General features: G+C 43.2%; 1 pseudogene; it reads right to left on the bottom strand.

Moving 5' to 3' along the window:
* Positions 1-554: 554 nt before the first annotated feature.
* Positions 555-22,079, bottom strand: LOC135971278 (large ribosomal subunit protein P1 pseudogene; annotated as a pseudogene).
* Between the last annotated feature and the right edge of the window lie 296 nt (positions 22,080-22,375).

Below are 22,375 nucleotides of genomic sequence, written 5' to 3'. Positions count from 1 at the left end.
CTCCTGTCAAGTTCTTAAAAGGTTGCTGAGTGAGACCAAAGTATTGCCTATATTCCTGCTAAGAGTCAAAGTAAAGGACATGGTCCAGGTGTGTACAGTATCAGTGGGCTTCCTAACGCTAAACCTCTGAATTGCAGACTCACCCTCCCAGGCACAGGCAAGGGTGCACCAGGACAAGCCTCTTTCAGAAGGACAGGGCTGGTACTCCAAGCTTACTACATGGTAAGGGAAACACAGCCTGGCAGTGGCTCCCAAGACAGAGGGGAATGGGCTGGGCCACAACTTCCTGGTTTCTTCTTCCAACCCTTAAATTAGGTAAATAAGTCTTTCCTCTTGGAAAAGGAGGGAGTAAGTGGGTATGGAAAGGCCAGGAATATTTTACAATGATGGTCTCCATGTGCCACTCCCTTCAACAAGGTCCAAGCCATATTCATATTACTTTTCTGGATTTCACAAGGATGGATAAAAAAACACAGGTATAGTTGGATTATAACACATATCAATTAAAATTCTGTGTTCATAATCTCCTAGGCCTATATGGGTCAAGAAATAACATTAGAGTTTTTTTTTTTTTTTTTTAAGAGTTTGGTTTTTTATTGAACATGTTACAAAAGAGATTTCATCAACAAAAGACCGAAGCCCATACATCATCAGACTCCTTGGATTCTTCTTTCTTTGATTCCACTTCCTTCTCTTCAGCTTGGGCTGCAGTGGTGGAGAAAGTAGACCTCCCACTGGTGCAGCACCAGGTGCTGGAAAAGGTCCACCAGCGTCTCCATCACATATGAGGCTCCTGATGTTGATATTGTCCAGGGCCTCTGCAAACAAGCCAGGCCAGAAACATTCAACATTTCCACCAGCTACTTTAATGATGGTATTTATCTTATCTTCCATGATGGTCACCTCATCATGCAGAATGGGGCCTGGGTAGATGCAGGTGAGCTCAGAGACAGAGTCCATCGTGCAGGTGAGTATGGGGCTGTTGCTGCTGGGAGTGGTGCTCATTGTCAGATCAAGTGAGGGCCTCACTCCAAGTCAGCTTTAGCTTCCTTGGAAGAACTGAGGACCTTGGCAGCAGATGATAAAAGGATTTTTGTTCATTCATTTGCATGTTTTTTTAACATAAAATTATGTGCAGAAATTTCAAAAGGTGCAACCATAGACATAGTTAGACATGGTTAGACAGTCATTGTATCAGACACCAATTCCAGCTTGTTTAAACAGAAAAAGGATTTATGAAAATGATACTGGGCATCTCAGAATTTCTAAGAAGGCTGAAGAACCAGGTCTAGAAAATGGGCAGAAAGGAAGGGTTGCAGGTCATTCAGCACAGCAGCTGTCCTGATAATTATGCCAGTCAGGAAAGACCCAACCCCTCTGCAGGATACTGGTGCTGTGGCTTGCACCACTGGTCCTGAATACTCTCTTGGCCTTTGCCCCTAGATAACAGACAGGGCAGACAGAGCAGCCATGCAGCCATTGCCAGAAAAAACTGTCCACTTAGCTTGCTTCTTTCCAACACTAGCGTCAGATTCAAAGTTCCGCTTAGGCACATCTGACTGGCTGAACCCAGGTCATGTGCTTTCTTTCCAACTGTTAGGTGATCTGGGAAAGTGATTATCTGTCACTCCCATCTTCTTATTGTGGAAGAAAGACAGCAAGAAATGTTCATAGGGAATTCTCTAAATATAGAAAAGAGATCCACATACTAAGAAGTCAAGAGAAAAAAGGGCAAATGTGCACTACACCTATTTGTGGCTTTAGTGCAAGTAGCCACATGTTTGCACAGATTCAACAGGTCATACCGGCCCGGTGTGGTGGCTCAGCCTGTAATCCGGGTACATTGGGAGGCCGAGGGGGGCAGATCACTTGAGATCAGGAGTTTGAGACCAGTCTGGCCAACATGGGGAAACCCCATCTCTACTAAAAATACAAAAATTAGCCAGGTGTGATGGCAGGCACCTTGTGGCAGCCTCAGGGGTGAGAAATCAGAACCCACCCAGTGCGAGGAATAACCCAAGCTCTCAGTAACGTGAAAAAAAATAAACTGGCCAGCAACCTAGCTTAAAGGATTCTCACATACTGCAGCGATGATTCTGTACAGAAACCAAGGAAGGAGAAGCCGTGGCAGCTGTAAAGTATTTCCTTGGTGGTTGGGACCAAGAAAACCACAGTGGGGCAGTGAAGTACTCCTTGGTCGGGGTGGTTTAGAGGTTACAAAGAGTTGAGACATCCCTATTGCGGGGGATTGAACCTCACACAAACCTCCAGTAGTAGAAAAGGCAAGAGATTTCCAGTGGGAGAAATTGAGCCTCACCCCAAAAGACAAGAAATTTCCAGTGGGGGAATTTGAGCCTCACAAAAGGCAAGAAATTTCCAATGGGGGAAATTGAGCCTCACCCCAAAAGGTGGTATAATTCATAGGGCTGCTATGGTAGTTCGGGAAGGTGAGCACCCTCCCAGTGAAAACGTTCCTACCACGGACCAGAAATTCCCCACCTGAGACCCCCGATGGGACAATAACAATGCAGATCACCAGGAAAATATGCAGGACCTAAGGGAGATGATAATAAAAGGAATTTGGGAATCAGTACCCCAAACCCAAAATCTTTCCAAAGCACTCGATATACAACAGAAAAAGGAGGAAGGGCCTATGAGATTCCTAGACAGACTGAGGGAGCAAATGAGGCAATACTCAGGCCTCAATTTGGATGATCCCATTGGACAAGGAATGTCGAAACTCCAATTTGTCACTAAATTGGAGTGAGTCTGTTGGCCAGACGTTTCAAAAAAGTTTCAAAAGATAGACAATTGGGAAGATTTCCCCCTAAATGAGCTTCTCAGGGGAGCTCAGAAAGTATACATGAAAAGGGATGAAGAAAAACAGAAACAAAAGACAAAACCTATATTTTCACCTTCCAACAAATGACTCCAAACCCAGGTACTTCTAGACAGAGCTTCCAGGGAGCCAGAAACTATAAAGGGTCCAAACCCTCTTTTAAAGGAGCCCAGCTTCCATCTGGAGGATCAAGGTCCTTGTCTACCAGGCCCCCTAAAGAGTATGGGGGAACAGGGTTAAAGTATCCTAGAATTAAGAGGGAGGAAGGACAAGATAGGTGCTATAGATGTGGAAGAACAGGCCACTTCAAGAGAAGATGTCCTGAATTAAGAAAGGAGAAAGAAGCCCTTCCACTCATAACTTTCAAGGAAGAATAGGGGGGTCAGGGGCTCTGTCTCTTTTATCTTGAGTCCCACCAGGAGCCCTTGATAAATTTGGAGGTGGGACCTAAACATGAGCTTATCACCTTTTTAGTCAATTCAGGGGCTGCTCGCTCTTCTGTTTGTTTCCTTGCATCTAATGTTGTCCCCTCCTCAGAGGAACTTTTAGTGTCCAGGGTTAAAGGGGAAGGATTTAGAGCAAAAATTTTATAAAGCACAGAAGTTAGATACCAGGATCACTCAGCTTATATTCAGTTATTATTAATCCCTGAAGCAGGAATTAATTTACTGGGGAAGGATTTAATGTTAAAGTTGGGCATAGGTCTACAAGTCAGCCCAAGAGGATTCCTCACCTCATTAAATCTACTCACTGTCAGGTCTCTGAGCCAAAGCTCAGCCATTGTAACCCCGGTAACCTGCACATATACGTCCAGGTGGCCTGCAGGAGTCAAGAAGTCTGGGGCAACCCAAAACTACTAAAGAAGTGAAACAGCAAGCTCCTGTCTCAACTGATTGACCAACCTTATGACATTCCATTATGACTTGTTCCTGCCCTGTCCCAACTGATCGATCGACCTCATGACATTCTTCTGGACAATGAGTCTTATGATCTCCCCACCATACAGGTTGTGACCCCCTCCCCTGCGGACAATAGATAACCACCTTTAACTGTAACTTTCCACTGCTTACCCCAGTCCTATAAAACTGCCCCACCCCTATCTCCCTTTGCTGACTCTCTTTTTGGACTCAGCCCACTTACACTGAAGTGAAATAGACAGTCTTGTTGCTCACACAAAGCCTGCTGGTGGACTCTCTTCACACAGACGTGCTTGACATTTGGTGCCATGACTCGGATCAGGGGACCTCCCTTGGGAGATCAATCCTGTCTTCCTGCTCTTTGCTCCATGAGAAAATCCACCTATGAACTCAGATCCTCAGACTGGCCCAAGAAACACCTCACCAACTTTAAATTGGGTAAAAGGCCTCTTTTTACTCTCTTCCCCAACCTCTCTCACTATCCCTCAACCTCTTTCTCCTTCAATTTCAGTGCCATCCTCAATCTCGCCCTTCCCTTAATTTCAGTTCCTTTCCTTTTCTGGTAGAGACAGAGGAGATGCACTTTATTTGTGAATCCAAAGCTCCAGTTCCAGTCAAGGACTCATGAAGACAGTCTTCCCTTGGTGTCTAATCACAATGGGGATGCCTGCCTGATTATTTACCCTCATTCCAGAGGTGTTAGATCACCGCAGGCATACCTGCGTTGATCCTCCACCTTGATGGCAAGTGCCACCTCCTCTGGGTTTCAAGGACCACCCCCCTCTCTCCGTGTCTCTATCCCTCTTTTCTCTAAACTTATCTTTTTACTATAGGCAACCTTCTGCCCTCCATTTCTCCTTCTTCCCCCTTAGCCTGTGTCCTTAAAAACTTGAAACCTCTTCAACTCTCACCTGATCTAAAACCTAAGTGACTTATTTTCTTCTGCAACACAGTTTGGCCCCAATATAAACTTGATAATGGCTCTAAATGGCCAGAAAACAGCACTTTTGATTTCTCCATCCTACAAGATCTAGATAATTTTGTTGAAAAATGGGCAAACGGTCTGAGGGGACTGACGTTCAGGCATTTCTTTTACACATTGGTCCCTCCCTAGTCCCTGCTCCCAATGCGACTCATCCCAAATCTTTCTTCTTTCTCTCCTGTCTGTTCCTTCAGTCTCCACCCCAAGCTCTGAGTCCTTTAAATCTTCCTTTCCTATGGGCCCACCTGACCTCTCCCCTCCTCCCCAGGCTGCTCCTCGCCAGGCCAAGCCAGGTCCCAATTCTTTGTCAACCTCTGCTCCCCTACCCTGTAATCCTTCTCTGACCTCCCCTCTACACCTGGTCTGGCTTACAGTTTCATTCCGTGACTAGCCATCCCCCACCTGCCCAACAATTTCCTCTTAGAGAGGTGGCTGGAACTGAAGGCATAGTCAAGGTTAATGCTCCTTTTACTTCATGTGACCTCTCCCAGATCAGTTAGCATTTAGGCTCTTTTTCATCAAATATAAAAACCCAGCCCAGTTCATTGCCCATTTGGCAACAACCCTTAGAGGCTTTACCACCCTAGACCCAGAGAGGCCAGAAGGCTGTCTTATTCTCAATATGAATTTTATTATCCAATCTCCTCCTGACATTAGAAAAAGCTCCAAAAATTGGATTCTGGCCCTCAAACTCCACAACAGGACTTAATTAACCTCGCCTTCAAGAGGTACAATAATAAAAAAGACGCAGCCAAATGGTAACATATTTCTGAGTTGCAGTTACTTGCCTCTGCTATGAGAGAAACCCTAGCTACATCTCCAGCATGCAAGAACTTCAAAACACCTAAACCACAGTGGTCAGGCATTCCTCCAGGACCTCCTCCCCAAGGATCTTGCTTCAAGTGCCGAAAATCTGGCCACTGGGCCAAGGAATGCCGGCAGCTTGAGATTCCTCCTAACCCAAGTCCCATCTTTGTGGGAGCCCGCTGGAAATCGGACTGTCCAACTCACCCGGCAGCCACTCCCAGAACCCCTAGAACTCTGGCCCAAGGCTCTCTGACTGACTCCTTCCCAGATCTTCTTGGCTTAGCGGCTGAAGACTACCATTGCCTGATCACCTAGGAAGGCTCCTGGACCATCCCAGACACTTTGGGTAACTCTTACAGTGGAGGGCAAATCCGTCGTCCCCTTCTTAATCAATATGGAGGCTACCCACTCCACATTGCCTTCTTTTCAAGGGCCTGTTTCCATGCCTCCATAACTGTTCTGGATATTGACAGCCAGGCTTCTAAACCTCTTAAAACTCCCCAACTTTGGCGCCAACTTGGACAACATTCTTTTATGCACTTCTTTTTAGTTATCCCCATGTGCCCAGTTCCCTTATTAGGCCAAAATGTTTTAACAAAATTATCCACTACCCTGATTATTCCTGGACTACAGTCACATCTCATTGCTGCCCTTCTTCCCAACCCAAATCCTCCGTCGCATCTTCCTCTTGTATACCCCCACCTTAACCCACAGGTACAGGACACCTCTACTCCCTCCCTGGCAATCCATCACACACCCATTACTATCCCATTAAAACCTAATCACCCTTAACCTACTCAATGCCAGTATCCCATCTCACAACAGTCTTTAAGGGGGTAAAAGCATGTTATAACTCGCTGGCTACAGCATGGGCTTCTAAAGTGTACAAAATCTCCTTACAATTCCCCCATTTTACCTGTCCAAAAACCAGACAAGTCTTACAGGTTGGTTCAGGATCTGCACCTTATCAACCAAATTGTTTTGCCTATCCAACCTGTGTTGCCCAACCTGTACACTCTTTTGTCCTCGATACCTCCCTCCACAACTCACTATTCCATTCTTGATCTTAAAGATGCTTTTTCACTATTCCCCTGCACCCCTCATCCCAGCCTCTGTTTGCTTTTACCTGGACTGACCCTGACACCCATCAGTCCCAGCAGCTTACCTGGGCTGTACTGCTGCAAGGCTTCCTACTTACTCTCCCACTGAAGTTTCCACCTATCAATCCCTCCCCACTCAAGGCAAATGGTTCTTAGACCAAGGAAAATACCTCCTTCCAGCTTCACAGGCTCATTCCATTCTATCGTCCTTTCATAACCTCTTCCATGTAAGTTACAAGCCATTAGCCCACCTCTTAAAACTTCTCATTTCTGGCCAGGCGTGGTGGCTCACACCTGTAATCCCAGCACTTTGGGAGGCCGAGGCGGGTGGATCATGAGATCAGGAGATCGAGATCATCCTGGCTAACACAGTGAAACCCCATCTCTACTAAAAAAAAGAAAAATGCAAAAAATTAGTCAGGCATGATGGCAGGTGCCTGTAGTCCCAGCTACTCAGGAGGCTGAGGCAGGAGAATGGCATGGACCTGGGAGGCAGAGCTTATAGAGAGCCAAGACCACATCACTGCACTCCATCCTGGGTGACAGAGTGAGACTCCGTCTCAAAAGAAGAAAAACAACAACAACCAAAAAAAAAAAAAAAAACTTCTCATTTCCTTCAAGACATTACCCTGCACTGAGGTCCGTTCCAAGATGACCAAATAGGAACAGCTCTAGTCTGCAGCTCCCAGCATGATTGACGTAGAAGACAGGTGATTTCTGCATTTCCAACTGAGGTACCTTGTTCATCTCACTGGGACTGGTTGGACAGTGGGTGCAGCCCACGGAGGGTGAGCCAAAGCTGGGCAGGGAACTGCCTCACCCAGGAAGCATGAGGGGTCAGGGGATTTCCATTTCCTAGCCAAGGGAAGCCGTGACAGACTGTACCTGGAAAATCAGGACATTGCCACTCAAATACTGCGCTTTTCCAACAGTCTTAGAAAAGAGCACACCAGGAGATTACATCCTGCGCCTGGCCCAGCAGGTCCCACAGAGGCTTGCTCACTGCTAGCACAGCAGTCTAAGATTGAACTGTGAGGTGGCAGCCTGGCTGGGGGAGGGGCATCCACCATTGCTGAGGCTTGAGTAGATAAACAAAGCAGTCAAGAAACTGGAACTGGGTGGAGCCCACTGCAGCTCAACCAGGCCTGCCTGCCTCTGTAGACTTCACCTCTGGGGGCAGGGCATAGCTAAACAAAAGGCAGTAGAAACTTCTGAGACTTAAATGTACCTGTTTGACAGCTCTGAAGAGAGCAGTGGTTCTCCCAGCATGGTGTTTGAGCTCTGAGAACAGACAGACTGCCTCCTCAAGTGGGTCCCTGACCCCTGAGTAGCTTAACTGGGAGACACCTCCCACTAGGGGCCAACTGACACCTCATATAGCCGGGTGCCCCTCTGAGACGAAGCTTCCAGAGGAAGGATCGGGCAGCAATATTTGCTGTTCTGCAATATTTGCTGTTCTGCAGCCTACGCTGATGATACCCAGGCAAACAGATCTGAAGTGGACCTCCAGCAAACTCCAACAGACCTGCAGCTGAGGAACCTGACTGTTAGAAGGAAAACTAACAAACAGAAAGGAATAGCATCAACATCAACATAAAGGACATCCACACCAAAACCCCATCTGTAGGTCACCATCGTCATACAACAAAGGAAGATAAAACCACGGAGATCAGGAGAAACCAGAGCAGGAAAGCTGAAAAATTCTAAAAACCAGAGTGCCCCTTCTCCAAAGGATCGCAGCTCCTCACCAGCAATGGAACAAAGCTGGACAGAGAATGACTCTGATGAGTTGGCAGAAGTAGGCTTCAGAAGGTTGGTAATAACAAACTTCTCTGAGCTAAAGGAGGATGTTCAAACCCATTGCAAGGAAGCTAAAAAACTTGAAAAAGATTAGACTAATGGCTAACTAGAATAAACAGTGTAGAGAAGACCTTAAATGAACCAATGGAGCTAAAAACCATGGCACGAGAACTACGTGATGCATGCACAAGCTTCAGTAGCTGATTTGATCAAGTGGAAGAAAAGCTATCAGTGATTGAAGATCAAATTAATGAAATGAAGTGAGAAGAGAAGTTTAAAGAAAAGAGAGTAAAAAGAAACAAACGAAGCCTCCAAGAAATGTGGGACTATGTGAAAAGACCAAATCTATGTCTGATTGGTGTACCTGAAAGTGACAGGGAGAATGGAACCAAGCTGGAAAACAGTCTGTAGGATATTATCCAGGAGAACTTCCCCAACCTAGCAAGGCAGGGCAACATTCAAATTCAGGAAATACAGAGAACACCACAAATATACTCCTCGAGAAGAGCAACTCCAAGACACATAATTGTCAGATTCACCAAAGTTGAAATGAAGCAAAAAATGTTAAGGGCAGCCAGAGAGAAAAGTCATGTTACCCACAAAGGGAAGCCCATCAGACTAACAGCAGATCTCTCAGCAGAAACTCTAGAAGCCAGAAGAGAGTGGGGGTAATTCAACATTTTCAAAGAAAAGGATTTTCAACCCAGAATTTCATATCTAGCCAAACTAAGCTTCATAAGTGAAGGAGAAATAAAATCCTTTACAGACAAGCAAATGCTGAGAGATTTTGTCACCACCAGGCCTGCCTTACAAGAGCACCTGAAGGAAGCACTAAACATGGAAAGGAACAACCGGTAACAGCCACTGCAAAAACATACCAAATTGCAAAGACCATCAATGATAGGAAGAAACTGCATCAACTAACGGGCAAAACAATCAGCTAACATTATAATGACAGTATCAAATTCACACATAACAACATAAACTTTAAATGTAAAAGGACTAAATGCCCCAATTAAAAGAAATAGACTGGCAAATTGAATAAAGAGTCAAGACTCATCAGTGTGCTGTATTCAGGAGACCCATCTCACGTGTAGAGACACATATAGGCTCAAAATAAAGGGATGGAGGAAGATCTACCAAGAACATGGAAAGCAAAAAAAAGCAGAGGTTGCAATACTAGTCTCTGATAAAACAGACTTTCAACCAACAAAGATCAAAAGAGACAAAGAAGGCCATTACATAATGGTAAAGGGATCAATTCAACAAGAAGAGCTAACTATCCTAAATATATATGCACCCAATACAGGAGCACCCAGATTCATAAAGCAAATCCTTAGAGACCTACAAAGAGACTTAGACTCCCACACAATAATAATGAGAGACTTTAACACTCCACTGTCAACATTAGATAGATCAATGAGACAGAAAGTTAATAAGGATATCCAGGGATTGAACTCAGCTCTGCACCAAGCAGACCTAATAGACATCTACAGAACTCTCCACCCCAAATCAACAGAATGTATATTCTTCTCAGCACCACTTTGCACTTGTTCCAAAATTGACCACATAGTTGGAAGTAAAGTACTCCTCAGCAAATGTAAAAGAACAGAAATCAAAACAAACTGTCTCTCAGACCACAGTGCAATCAAACTAGAACTCAGGATTAAGAACGTCACTCAAAACCACTCAACTACATGGAAACTGAACAACCTGTTCCTGAGTGACCGCTGGGTACATAACGAAATGAAGGCAGAAACAAAGATGTTCTTTGAAACCAATGAGAACAAAGATACAACATACCAGAATCTCTGGGACACATTTAAAGCAATGTGTAGAGGGAAATTTATAGCACTAAATGCCCACAAGACAAAGCTGGAAAGATCTAAAATTGACACCCTAACATCACAATTAAAAGATCTAGAGAAGCAAGAGCAAACACATTCAAAAGCTAGCAGAAGGCAAGAAATAACTAAGATCAGAGCAGAACTGAAGGAGATAGAGACACAACAAACCCTTCAAAAAATCAATGAATCCAGGAGCTGTTTTTTTTTTGAAAAGATCAACAAAATTGACAGATCGCTAGCAAGAATAATAAAGAAGAAAAGAGAGAAGAATCAAATAGACACATTAAAAAATGATAAAGGGAATATCATCACCGATCCCTCAAGAATACAAACTACCATCAGAGAATACTATAAACACCTCTATGCAAATAAACTAGAAAATGTAGAAGAAATGGCTAAATTCCTGGACACGTACACGTGCCCAAGACTATGTCAGAGACCCACACAAAAAAGAGAATTTTAGACCAGTATCCCTGACGAACATCAATGTGAAAATCCTCAGTAAAATATTGGCAAACCAAATCCAATAGCACATCAAAAACCTTATCCACCACAATCAAGTTGGCTTCATCCCTGGGATGCAAGGTTGGTTCAACATTGTCTAATGTTGACAAATCAATAAACGTAATCCATCACATAAACAGAACCAAGGACAAAAACCACATGATTATCTCACTAGATGCAGAAAAGGCTTTCAACAAAAATCAACAGCCTTCATGCTAAAACCTCTCAATAAACTAGGTATTGATGGAACTTGTCTCAAAATGATAAGAGCTATTTATGACAAACCTACAGCCAATATCATACTGAATGGGCAAAAACTGGAAGCATTCCCTTTGAAAACTGGCACAAGACAGGGATGCCCTCTCTCACCACTCCTATTCAACATAGTGTTGGAAGTTCCGGCCAGGGCAATCAGGCATGGGAAGGAAATAAAGAGTATTTGATTAGGAAAAGAGGAAGTCAAATTGTCCCTGTTTGCAGATGACATGATTGTATATTTAGAAAATCCCATCATCTCAGCCCAATATCTCCTTAAGCTGATAAGCAACCTCAGCAAAGTCGCAGGATACAAAATCAATGCGCAAAAATCACAAGCATTCCTATACACCAATAATAGACAAACAGAGAGCCAAATCATGAGTGAACTCCCATTCGCAATTGCTACAAGGAGAGTAAAATACCTAGGAATACAACTTACAAGGGATATGAAGGACCTCTTCAAGGAGAGCTACAAACCACTCACTGATCAAGGAAATAAGAGAGGACACAAACAAATGGAAAAACATTCCATGCTCATGGATAGGAAAAATCATTCATGAAAATGGCCATATTGTCCAAAGTAATTTACAGATTCAATGCTCTCCTTATCAAGCTACCAATGACTTTCTTCATAGAATTGGAAAAAACTACTTTAAAGTTCATATGGAACCAAAAAAGATCCTGCATTGCCAAGACAATCCTAAGGAAAAAGAACAAAGCTAGAGGCATCACACTACTTGACTTCAAACTATACTAAAAGGCTACAGTAACCAAAACAGCATTGTACTGGTACCAAAACAGGGAGATAGACCAATGGAAGAGAACAGAGGCCTCAGAAATAACACTACACATCTACAGCCATCTGATCTTTGAGAAACCTGACAAAAACAAGAAATGGGGTCAGTATTCCCTATTTAATAAATGGTGCTGGAAAAACTGGCTAGTCATATGTAGAAAGCTGAAACTGGATCCCTTCCTTACACCTTATAAAAAATTAATTCAAGATGGATTAAAGACTTAAATGTCATACCTAAAACCATAAAAACCCTAGAAGAAAACCTACGCAATACCATTCAGGACATAGGCATAGACAAGGACTTCATGTCTAAAATAGCAAAAGCAATGGCAACAAAAGCCAAAATTGACAAATGGGATCTAATTAAACTAAGGAGCTTCTGCACGGGAAAAGAAACTACCATCAGAGTGAATAGGCAACCTACAGAATGGGAGAAAATTTTTGCAATCTACCCATCTGACAAAGGGCTAACATCCAGAATCTACAAAGAATTTAAACAAATATACAAGAAAAAATCAAACAACCCCATCAAAAAGTGGGCAAAGGATATGAACAGACAATTCTCAAAAGAAGACATTTATGCAGCCAACAGACACATGAAAAAATGCTCATCATCACTGGCCATTAGAGAAATGGAAATCAAAACCACAATGAGATACCATCTCACACCAGTTAGAATGGTGATCATTAAAAAGTCAGAAAACAACAGATGCTGGAGAGGATGTGGAGAAATAGGGACGCTTTTACACTGTTGGTGGGAGTGTAAATTGGTTCAACCATTGTGGAAGATAGTGTGGCGATTCCTGAAGGATCTAGAACTAGAAATACCTTTTGACTCAGCCATCCCATTACTGGGTATATGCCCAAAGGATTATAAATCATGCTACTATAAAGACACATGCACACATATGCTTATTGTGGCACTATTCACAATAGCAAAGACTTGGAACCAACGCAAATGTCCATCAATGATAGACTGGATAAAGAAAATGTGGCACATATACACCATGGAATACTGTGCAGCCACAAAAAAGAATGAGTTCATGTCCTTTGTAGGATCATGGATGAAGCTGGAAACCATCATTCTGAGCAAATTATCGCAAGAGCAGAAAACCAAACTCTGCATGTTCTCACTCATAGGTGGGAATTGAACAATGAGAACACTTGGACACAGGGTGGGGAACATCACATACTGGGGCCTGACGTGGGGTGAGGGGATAGGGGAGGGATAGCATTAGCAGAAATACCTAATGTAAATGACAGGTTAAGGGGTGCAGCAAACCAACATGGCACATGTATACATATGTAACAAACCTGTACATTGTGCACATGTACCCTAGAACTTAAAGTAGAATAATTAAAATATGTATATTTTTTAAAGAAAAGAAAAATAAATAAATAAAAATAAATAACGATCTAACCCAGAATAATGAAAAAAAAAAAAAAAAAAAAAGACATTTACCCTGCATTTCACTCCATCCTTGGCTACCTTCCCCTTGTTCTTCAGACTCTCCTCCCAAGCCCTCTTCTTGTTTACTTGTATCTAGCCCCGTAAACAACAGTGAAAGGTTGCTCATAGACACTCGACGCTTTCTCATATTTCTGATACATCATGAGAATCGAACCTCCCCATCTACATAGTTACCCCATCAGTCCCCATTACAACCTTTGATGGCTGCCACCCTAGCTGGATCCTTAGGAGTCTGGGTACAAGACACCTCTTTTACTACTCCTTCTCATCTTTTCACTTTGCATTTCCAATTTTGCCTTGCAGAAGGCCTCTTCTTCTTCTGTGGCTACTCCATCTACATGTGTCTACCTGCTAATTGGACAGGCACATGTACACTAGTTTTTCTTATTCCCAAAATTCAATTTGCAAATGAGACCAAACAACTTCCTGTCTCCCTCATGACACCAACCAGACAAAAAAGAGTTATTCCTCTAATCCCTCTACTTGTATGGTTAGAACTTTCTGCTTTCACTATTGCCCTTGGAGCTGGAATAGCAAGCATTTCAACTTCTGTCACAACCTTCCGTAGCCTTTCTAATGACTTTTCTACTAGCATTACAGATATATCACAAACTTTATCAGTCCTTCAAGCCCAGGTCAACTCCTTAGCTGCAGTTATCTTCCAAAATCGCTGAGGCCTTGACCTACTCACTGCTGTAAAAGGAGGACTGTATATTTTTAAATGAAGAATGTTGTTTTTATCTAAACCAATCTAGCCTGGTATACGACAACATTAAAAAGCTTAAAGATAAGGCCCAAAAACTCACCAGTCAGGCAAATAATTACGCTGGACCCACCTGGAGACTTTCTAACTGGGTGTCTTGGCTCCTCCCTATTCTTAGTCCCGTGGTACCTGTTTTCCTCCTTCTCTTACTTGGGCCTTGGGTCTTCGGTTTGGTTTCTCAATTCATACAAAACCACATCCAGACGATCACCAATAATTCTATATGACAAATGCTACTTTTAATAACCCCGTGGTACCATCCTCTGCCCCAAGATCTCCCCACAGCCTAAATTTCTATTCCTTGTAACTCGTTGTAAAATTTTCTTTAAGGTGTCCACATAGTCCCTGCTCACACTTGAAGCAGTCCTGAGAAACATCGCCCCTACCCCAATAATCCCCAGTAAAACTTATATTTTCTTTATCTTTTCTTATAACTTTATATTTTATAAATAAAAAGACAGGAATGTCAGGCCTCTGAGCCGAAGCTCAGACATTGTAACCCCTGTGATCTGCACATATACATCCAGACGGCCTGCAGTAGCCAAGAAGTCTGGGGCAAACCAAAACTACAAAAGAAGTGAAACAACAAGCTTCTGTCTTAACTGATTGACCAACCTTACAACATTCCATTATGACTTGTTCCAGTTCTGTCCCAACTGATCAATCGATCTTGTGACATTCTTGTTCTGGACAATGAGTCTTATGGTCTCCCCACCATGCACCTTGTGACCCCCTCCTTTGCTGACAATAGATAACCACCTTTAACTGTAACTTTCCACTGTTTACCCCACTCATACAAAAATGCCCCACACCTATCTCCCTTTGCTGACTCTGTTTTCGGACTCAGCCCACTTGCACCCAAGTGAAATAGACAGCCTTGTTGCTCACCCAAAGCCTGTTGGTGAACTCTCTTCACACAGATGCGCTTGACACTCATCACGGCAGATGAAAAATATATTAATCCTAATGTCTGGTCCAAAGAAGAAAACCAAAGGAAACTCCAAGTCCCTCTGATCCACATCAAGCTAAAAACTCCAGGAGAAGTAGTAAGAAGGAAGCAATACCCTATTCCCCTAGAAGGTAGGATAGGGTTGAAATCTATAATCAAAGGCCTTATTAAGGACAGGCTTCTCGAGCCCTGTATGTCCCCTTATAACACCTCAATACTGTCAGTCAAGAAATCAGATGGGTCATACTGGCTAGTACAGGACCTTGGAGCTATCAACCAAATAGTCCAGACTACCCCACCCTGTTGTCCCCAGTCCTTACGCCATTCTTAGCAAGATTCCATATAATCATCAATGGTTTACTGTAATAGATTTGAAGGATGCTTTTTTGGGCATGTCCCCTGCAGATAGCTGAGATATATTTGCTTTTGAGTGAGAGGATCCCCACTCAGAGCAGAAACAACAATATCAATGGACAGTCTTGCCTCAAGGGTTCACAGACTCCCCTAATCTTTTTGTCCAAATTTTAAAACAAGTACTAGAAAAAGTTGTCATCCCAGAGCAAATATGCCTTCTTCAGTAAGTGGACGACATTCTTATATCTGGTGAAGATATAGAGAAGGTAACTGACTTCTCTACACATATGCTTAACCATCTGCAGTTTGAGGGGCTACAAGTCTCAAAAAGAAAGCTTCAGTATGTAGAGCCTGAAGTTAAATATTTAGGCCACTAATAAGTGCAGGCAAGTGAAGAACAGGGCCTGAACGAATCAAGGGAATCGTGTCTCAACGATACCTTTGCCTCAAACAAACAAGAACTCAGGAAATTTTTAGGGTTAGTTGGATACCGACACTTATGGATTGACTCATATGCACTGAACAGTAAACTGTTATATCAAAAACTTGCCCAGGAGAAGCCTAACCGTATCCTGTGAACTTCTGAGGAAGTTGGTCAAGTCGAGAAGCTGAAGGAAAGGCTCATAACTGCCCCTGTTTTAGGGTTACTCTCCCTGGAAAAGCCATTCCACCTTTTTGTTAATGTGTACAGTGGGGTAGCTTTAGGAGTGCTCACTCAAGAACACAGAAGCCGCCAGCAGTCTGTAGCCTTCCTATCAAAGGTCTTAGACCCAGTCATTTGTGGATGGCCTCAATGCAGCCAGTCCATCGTGGCTATGGCAATACTAGTCGAGGAAAGCAGAAAGTTAACCTTTGGAACAAAATTGACAGTAAGCATGCCTCACCAAGTTAGAACTATCTTAAACCAGAGAGCATAGAGATGGCTTACTGCATCGAGAAACTTAAAGCATGAGGCCATTCTGTTAGAAAAGGATGATTTAACATTGACTACCCATAATTCACTCAACCCAGCAGGTTTCCTAACAGGGAATCCAAATCTAAGGAGGGAACACACATGTTTAGATTTAATTGATTACCACACAAAGGTTCAACCAGACCTAGGAAAAACCCCCTTCCGGGCTGGATGGCACGTATTCATAGATGGTTCCTCCCAGGTGATTGAGGGAAAAAGACACAGTAGGTATTCAGTGTTTGACGGAGAAACTCTCATAGAAATAGAGTCAGGAAAATTGCCCAACAGTTGGTCTGCTCAAACGGGTGAGCTGTTTGCACTCAGCCAAGCCTTAAAGTACTTACAGAACCAGGAAAGAACTATCTATACAGATTCCAGGTATGCCTTTGGAGTCGCCCATATGTTTCGGAAAATTTGAACTGAACGAGGTCTCATTAATAGTAAAGGTCAAGACCTTGTTCACAAGGAGCTGATCACCCAAGTATTGAATAATCTTCCGTTGCTGGAAGAAATAGCTATTGTCCATGTTCCCGGACAGCAGAAAAGAATTTCTTTTGAAAGTCAAGGAAGCAATCTAGCAGATCAGGTAGCCAAGCAGGCTGCTGTGTCTTCTGAATGCATATTTTTCACTTAACTTCCTACCTCCCTCCTCCTACCATAATCCCCATTTTCTCTTCCACAAGAGAAACTAATAAAAATAGGCACTAAAGAGAATTCAGAAGGAAAGTGGATATGGCCAGACCAGAGAGAAATGTTGTCTAAACCCCTTATGAGGGAAGTCTTATCCCAACTACATCAGGGGACCCACTGGGGGCCCCAGGCCACGTGTGATGCCGTTCTCAGAGTTTATGGTTGTATGGGAATTTATACCCTGGCCAAACAGGTTACAGACAGTTGCTTAGTATGTAAGAAAACTAATAGACATACTATAAAAATATTACCTCTCGGGGGAAGGAATCCAGGCTTAAGGCCATTCCAAAGTATCCAAGTTGATTACACAGAAATGCCTCCAACAGGTTGTCTAAAATATTTACTAGTGACAGTAGACCACCTCACTCACTGGGTCAAAGCTATCCCCTTTTCAAATGCAACAGTCAATAATGTAGTTAAGGCCCTAATTGAAAATATAGTACCCAGGTTTGGACTAAGAGAAAATATTGACTCAGACAATGGAACTCATTTCACCACACACATTATTAAAAAGCTATCCCAAACATTAGATGTTAGTTGGGAACACCATACTCTCTGACACACGCCCTCATTAGGGAGAGTAGAAAGAATGAATCAGACTCTAAAGAACCACTTGAACAAATTAGTCTTAAGGACTCGATTGCCATGGACCAAGTGTCTTCCTATTGCCCTGCTGAGAATTCAAACTGCACCACAGAAAGACATTGGTCTTTCTCTTTATGAGATGCTCTACAGATTACCTTATTTGCACTCCACTGCTGATTTTCCTATCTTTGAAACAAAAGATCAATTCCTTAAAAATTGTATGCTTGGTCTATCTTCTACTTTCTCTTCTCTTAAAACTAAAGGTCTATTAGCACAAGTGCTGCCCTTGGAGTTCCTGGTGCATCAACATCAGCCTGGGATCACGTCCTCATCAAGAGCCGGAAAGAGGAGATGCTTGAGCCAGTCTGGGAAGGTCCTTACTTAGTGCTCCTAACTACTGAAAGTGCAGTCCGCACAGCAGAGAGAGGATGGACTCCCCACACCCCAGTCAAGAAAGAGCTGCCCCCTCCAGAGTAGTGGCTACTCTGGAGTCCCAGGGGAAAACCCTACCAAACTAAAGCTAAGAAGAATTTAACTCTCTTTCACCTATTCTATTACACTTTCTTCTTTCCTTGCTCTATTGCTGATCATCTAGTTATTAACATAAGTCAATTTCACCTCAAACTATTGCATTTGATGCTTGCCTTGTTATACCATGTGGGAATTTGTCAAGTCAAAGGCAGCTTTCTACTTCAGAAAAGTACCTCTGTCCCTCCTGGCTCTCCTCAGACTGGGCATCAGTGAATTGGGACCATTTAATTTGGGGAGATTTTGATAAAGACCCCAATGGCAACCAGGAGTCTTGCTGCCACTGACGTAGAGCTTTTATGCTCTAAAATAGTATAGTAGTTGGTCCAATATTCTGTGGACCACTAAAGAGCAAGGATGGACTGCCCCTACCAGTTTTTGCAATTCCCTAAAACCATACATTCATTTTACTAAACGAACAGCCCCCGCTAACTGTCAGCTAAACCAGTGCAATCCTACACAGGTTATTATCTCGAGCCCCCAAGGTTCTTCCCCTTTTCTAAGATGGTTGCCTTCTTTAAGCCGTTTTTATAGTATGGGGGCTAGGTTTCAGGGACAGACCCTATTGGATCTTTGAAATGCATTTATTTGATCACCTGCCACCTGCACCTGCCTCTAAGTCTTTTTCCGAAACCTCTCACAACGGAACCATTGTTCCTCCTCCATCTAACAACAAGGCCAAGATAGCGATGGTAGAAGTTAAAGACTTAAAACAAACTTTGGCAATTGAGATGGGATACCAAGATGTAAATGCCTGGTTGGAATGGATCAAATATTCCATCCACATATTAAACAAAAGCAATTGTTATGCTTGTGCACACAGCAGACCAGAGGCCCAGATTGTCCCCTTTCCACTAAGGTGGTCCTCCAGTCGACTGGGCATGGGCTGTATGGTAGCTCTTTTCCAGGATTCTACAGCCTGGGGTAACAAGTCGTGCCAAGCTCTCTCTCTGCTATATCCCGAAGTCCGACACCCTATAGGTCAGCCCCCGAGGGCCATTCAGCTTCCATCTCCCAACACCAAGTTCACTTGGTGTGTCTCACAATAGGGAGGAAACTTAGCATTCCTTGGAGACCTGAAGGGATGCAGTGAGCTTAAGAATTTTCAAGAGCTTACCAATCAGTTAGCCCTTGTTCATCCCTGGGCAGATGTGTGGTGGTATTGTGGTGGACCTTTACTGGACACTCTGCTGAATAATTGGAGTGGCACTTGTGCTTTAGTCCAATTGGCTATCCCTTTTACCCTGGCATTTCATCAAACAGAGGAAGGGAAAATAAGACTTCATAAAGAGAGAGAAGCCCTTTATGGGTCTTTCGACTCTCACGTCTATTTAGACGCAATTGGAGTACCACGGGCAATACCAGATCAATTTAAAGCCTGAAATCAAATAGCTGCAGGATTTGAGTCAATATTTTGGTGGATGACAACTAATAAAAATGTAGATTGGATAAACTACATCTACGCCAACAGCGATTTATTAACTACACTAGAGATGCTGTTAAAGGAATAGCTGAGCAATTAGGGGCTACTAGCCAAGATGGCTTGGGAAAATAGGATAGCCTTAGACATATTAGCAGAAATGAGAGGAGTTTGCGTCATGATTAAAACTCAATGTTGCACCTTCATCCCAAAAAACGCCACCCCTAATGGAAGTATAACAAAGGTATTGCAAGGTCTGACTGCTCTATCCAATGAGTTAGCCAGCAACTCAGGGGTAAATGACCCCTTTACAGGATGACTAGAAAAGTGGTTCAGTAAATGGAAAGGAATAATAGCCCCAATTCTCACCTCCCTCATAGTCATAATAGGTGTACTTGTTCTTGTCAGGTGCTGTGTCATACCATGCATCCGTGAGTTGGTGCAGAGGCTCATAGAAAAGGTACTTACTAAAGCCTTCCTTAACTATCTCCACCTCATCCAGAAAAGCTTCTTCTTTTGGAAAATGAAGCAGAACAACTAAGTCAAGACATGTTAAATAAGTTTGAAGAGAAAGCTGTAAGAAAAATGCAAGAGGAGGAAGTTGTTAAATATGAATTCTAAATTTCTCTTCAAAGAATTAATATGTCGGTATGTTCCATTCTTTGCCTTCTACTTTTAAACGTAACTTCCTCATAAAGCAACCTTTCCTGATTACCTACTCCAACCTGACTTATTCTCCACCTTGACTCATTCTGATTCATTCTCCACCCTGACTCATTTCATAACCATTTTTCTCACCCCATCACTCTCTTTAAATTAGTCAATTGGTAATAATTTAGCCTGTGCGGTCTAACCCTAGCCAATAGGGGAACAAGACAGCAGTAGGGACCACATGCATCAGGAATAAGAACCACTTTCTCTCCCTTGTTCAAGTGTGCACTCACCATTGCTCCATCTGTAAGGGTGCACCCTTCTATAGAAGTACCTTGCCTTGCTGAGAAGTAAAAAGAAAATTTTGTATTCGAATGCTATTTCTTTTGTGGCACTGAAACTTTATTTAAGATCTTCTGTATCTAATTACTAACCTTTTTGTTCTCCATTGCTTGGCTTCCCAATAATCAATAATCATGCTCACTTTGCTTAATTGAAGATTAATGTGATGAAAAAGATGGTCTGTTCCTTGTAGAAATTTCCAGTTGTATATAAGATGGTCATTTTCATGACTGTCTGGCTAATCATTTCCCATTGTGTACTCCTGGAGTTGGAATTATTTGCGATTCCTTTCTAAGGACAAAACTGTATCTTCTTTCTTGTGTTTGTCCTTACTGCCTTTCAGCATATTCCAATATGCCAAGAATTTTAATCTCCTACCCCACCCCAAGTAGATGTTGATCACAATCAGGCAATGTCTCTCTCTCTGTATGTTTATTATCTAGTTACTTTATGTAGGTATGAAATGAGTCATGGGCAATACTGTGGAATGGAAATCATCATTGAATGGTCCTCTTCCCCCAAGTCATTTATGCCACCACTTCACAGTGGTTCCATTTCCAATATATTTTGCCACTTTGCTGCTGAGAATGTGTCTTACTAGATTAGCATGTACAGTAGTTTAAAAAATCTCCCATAACAATAATTGTGTGAATCACAGAATTACCAATGACCTCTTATCAATAGCATTCCTGTTAATGAAACTGAGATGGGGAGAGACACTAACAACTCCGAACCTCACTCATGGTTCCCCACCAAAGCTAAGTATTATGGCTTCTCTCTCTGACCAAACAGAAGCAGAGGTTATTGCAAAGCCATAAGTGTCCTCCTTTGGATCCCCCAAATAGTGTTTCAGTGATTTCCTCTAGCTTGAATTGCTCCTCTCTATTTGCTGGGGGAGCTAGGCAGTCCGTATCTGATGGATTTACTATGCGGACAATTACGTGGCCTTTCCACAGCCTTTTATTTGGCACGTACCACATATGAAGCTCAGAAGATACAGTGGGGAACAGGCCAAATGGAGTCCCTTTCCTCAGAGTGCATGGCCTGGCAAAAATCCTTGAATTCAGTATCAACTTTCCTTCACAGGCACGGCTCTGCACCCTCCTCCTCACGGATGCCTAGTCCTGAAACTATCTTGTTTTAGGTTTAGTTAGAAAGCTTTGTCTCAATAGCCCTTTTGTTTGTTTGTTTTATTTTTTTAAGTCAAGGTAGTTTTGAATAAAGGAGACAATATTTGAGTATTTACAAATCGGGTATTTAGAATATTTACACATATACAAGTTCTGGGTGAAATATTCTGCTCCAATTTGTAATCTAGGCACACTTTGCTAGAAAACGTTAAGATTGAATTCAAATCAAGTACAGTATTTCAGAAATCTTTCAGGTGAAGCCTAGCTCTGGTTGCTAGGCAACCTGACAGACTCCCAAGCTGGGACCAACTCACCTCCCACACTTGACCATCTCTCCAGTGGTGGGACGCGGAGTACCCATTGGTTCGCATCTCCTCTCACTTAGCCCCAAATGGTCGGAGAATCTCTCACTCCGCTCCCGTTGGCTCTCGCCGTCTCTTGCCGCTCCGTCATTGGCAAGTTGGCTCTCGTGCCACCCCACGTCAGTCTCTCACACCACTTCCTCGGCCCTGAGACTTTGTCCCCGCCCCTTCCCCCCGCCCTTCCAGCCACGAGGGAAAATCCTAGCGAGTCACCGCCTCTAGTTTCCTTTTGATTGGTAGAAGCCGGACTAGGGGGCGGGCGCTACAGGGCAACTCTACTGGCCGTGATTGGCTGCTGGAGCCACCGTCCCGCCTCCCAGCGACTCTC

Source organism: Macaca fascicularis, chromosome 6, assembly GCF_037993035.2.
Source record: "Macaca fascicularis isolate 582-1 chromosome 6, T2T-MFA8v1.1".
Taxonomy (NCBI): Eukaryota; Metazoa; Chordata; class Mammalia; order Primates; family Cercopithecidae; genus Macaca; species Macaca fascicularis.
This window is presented reverse-complemented; position numbering and strand designations above follow the sequence as displayed.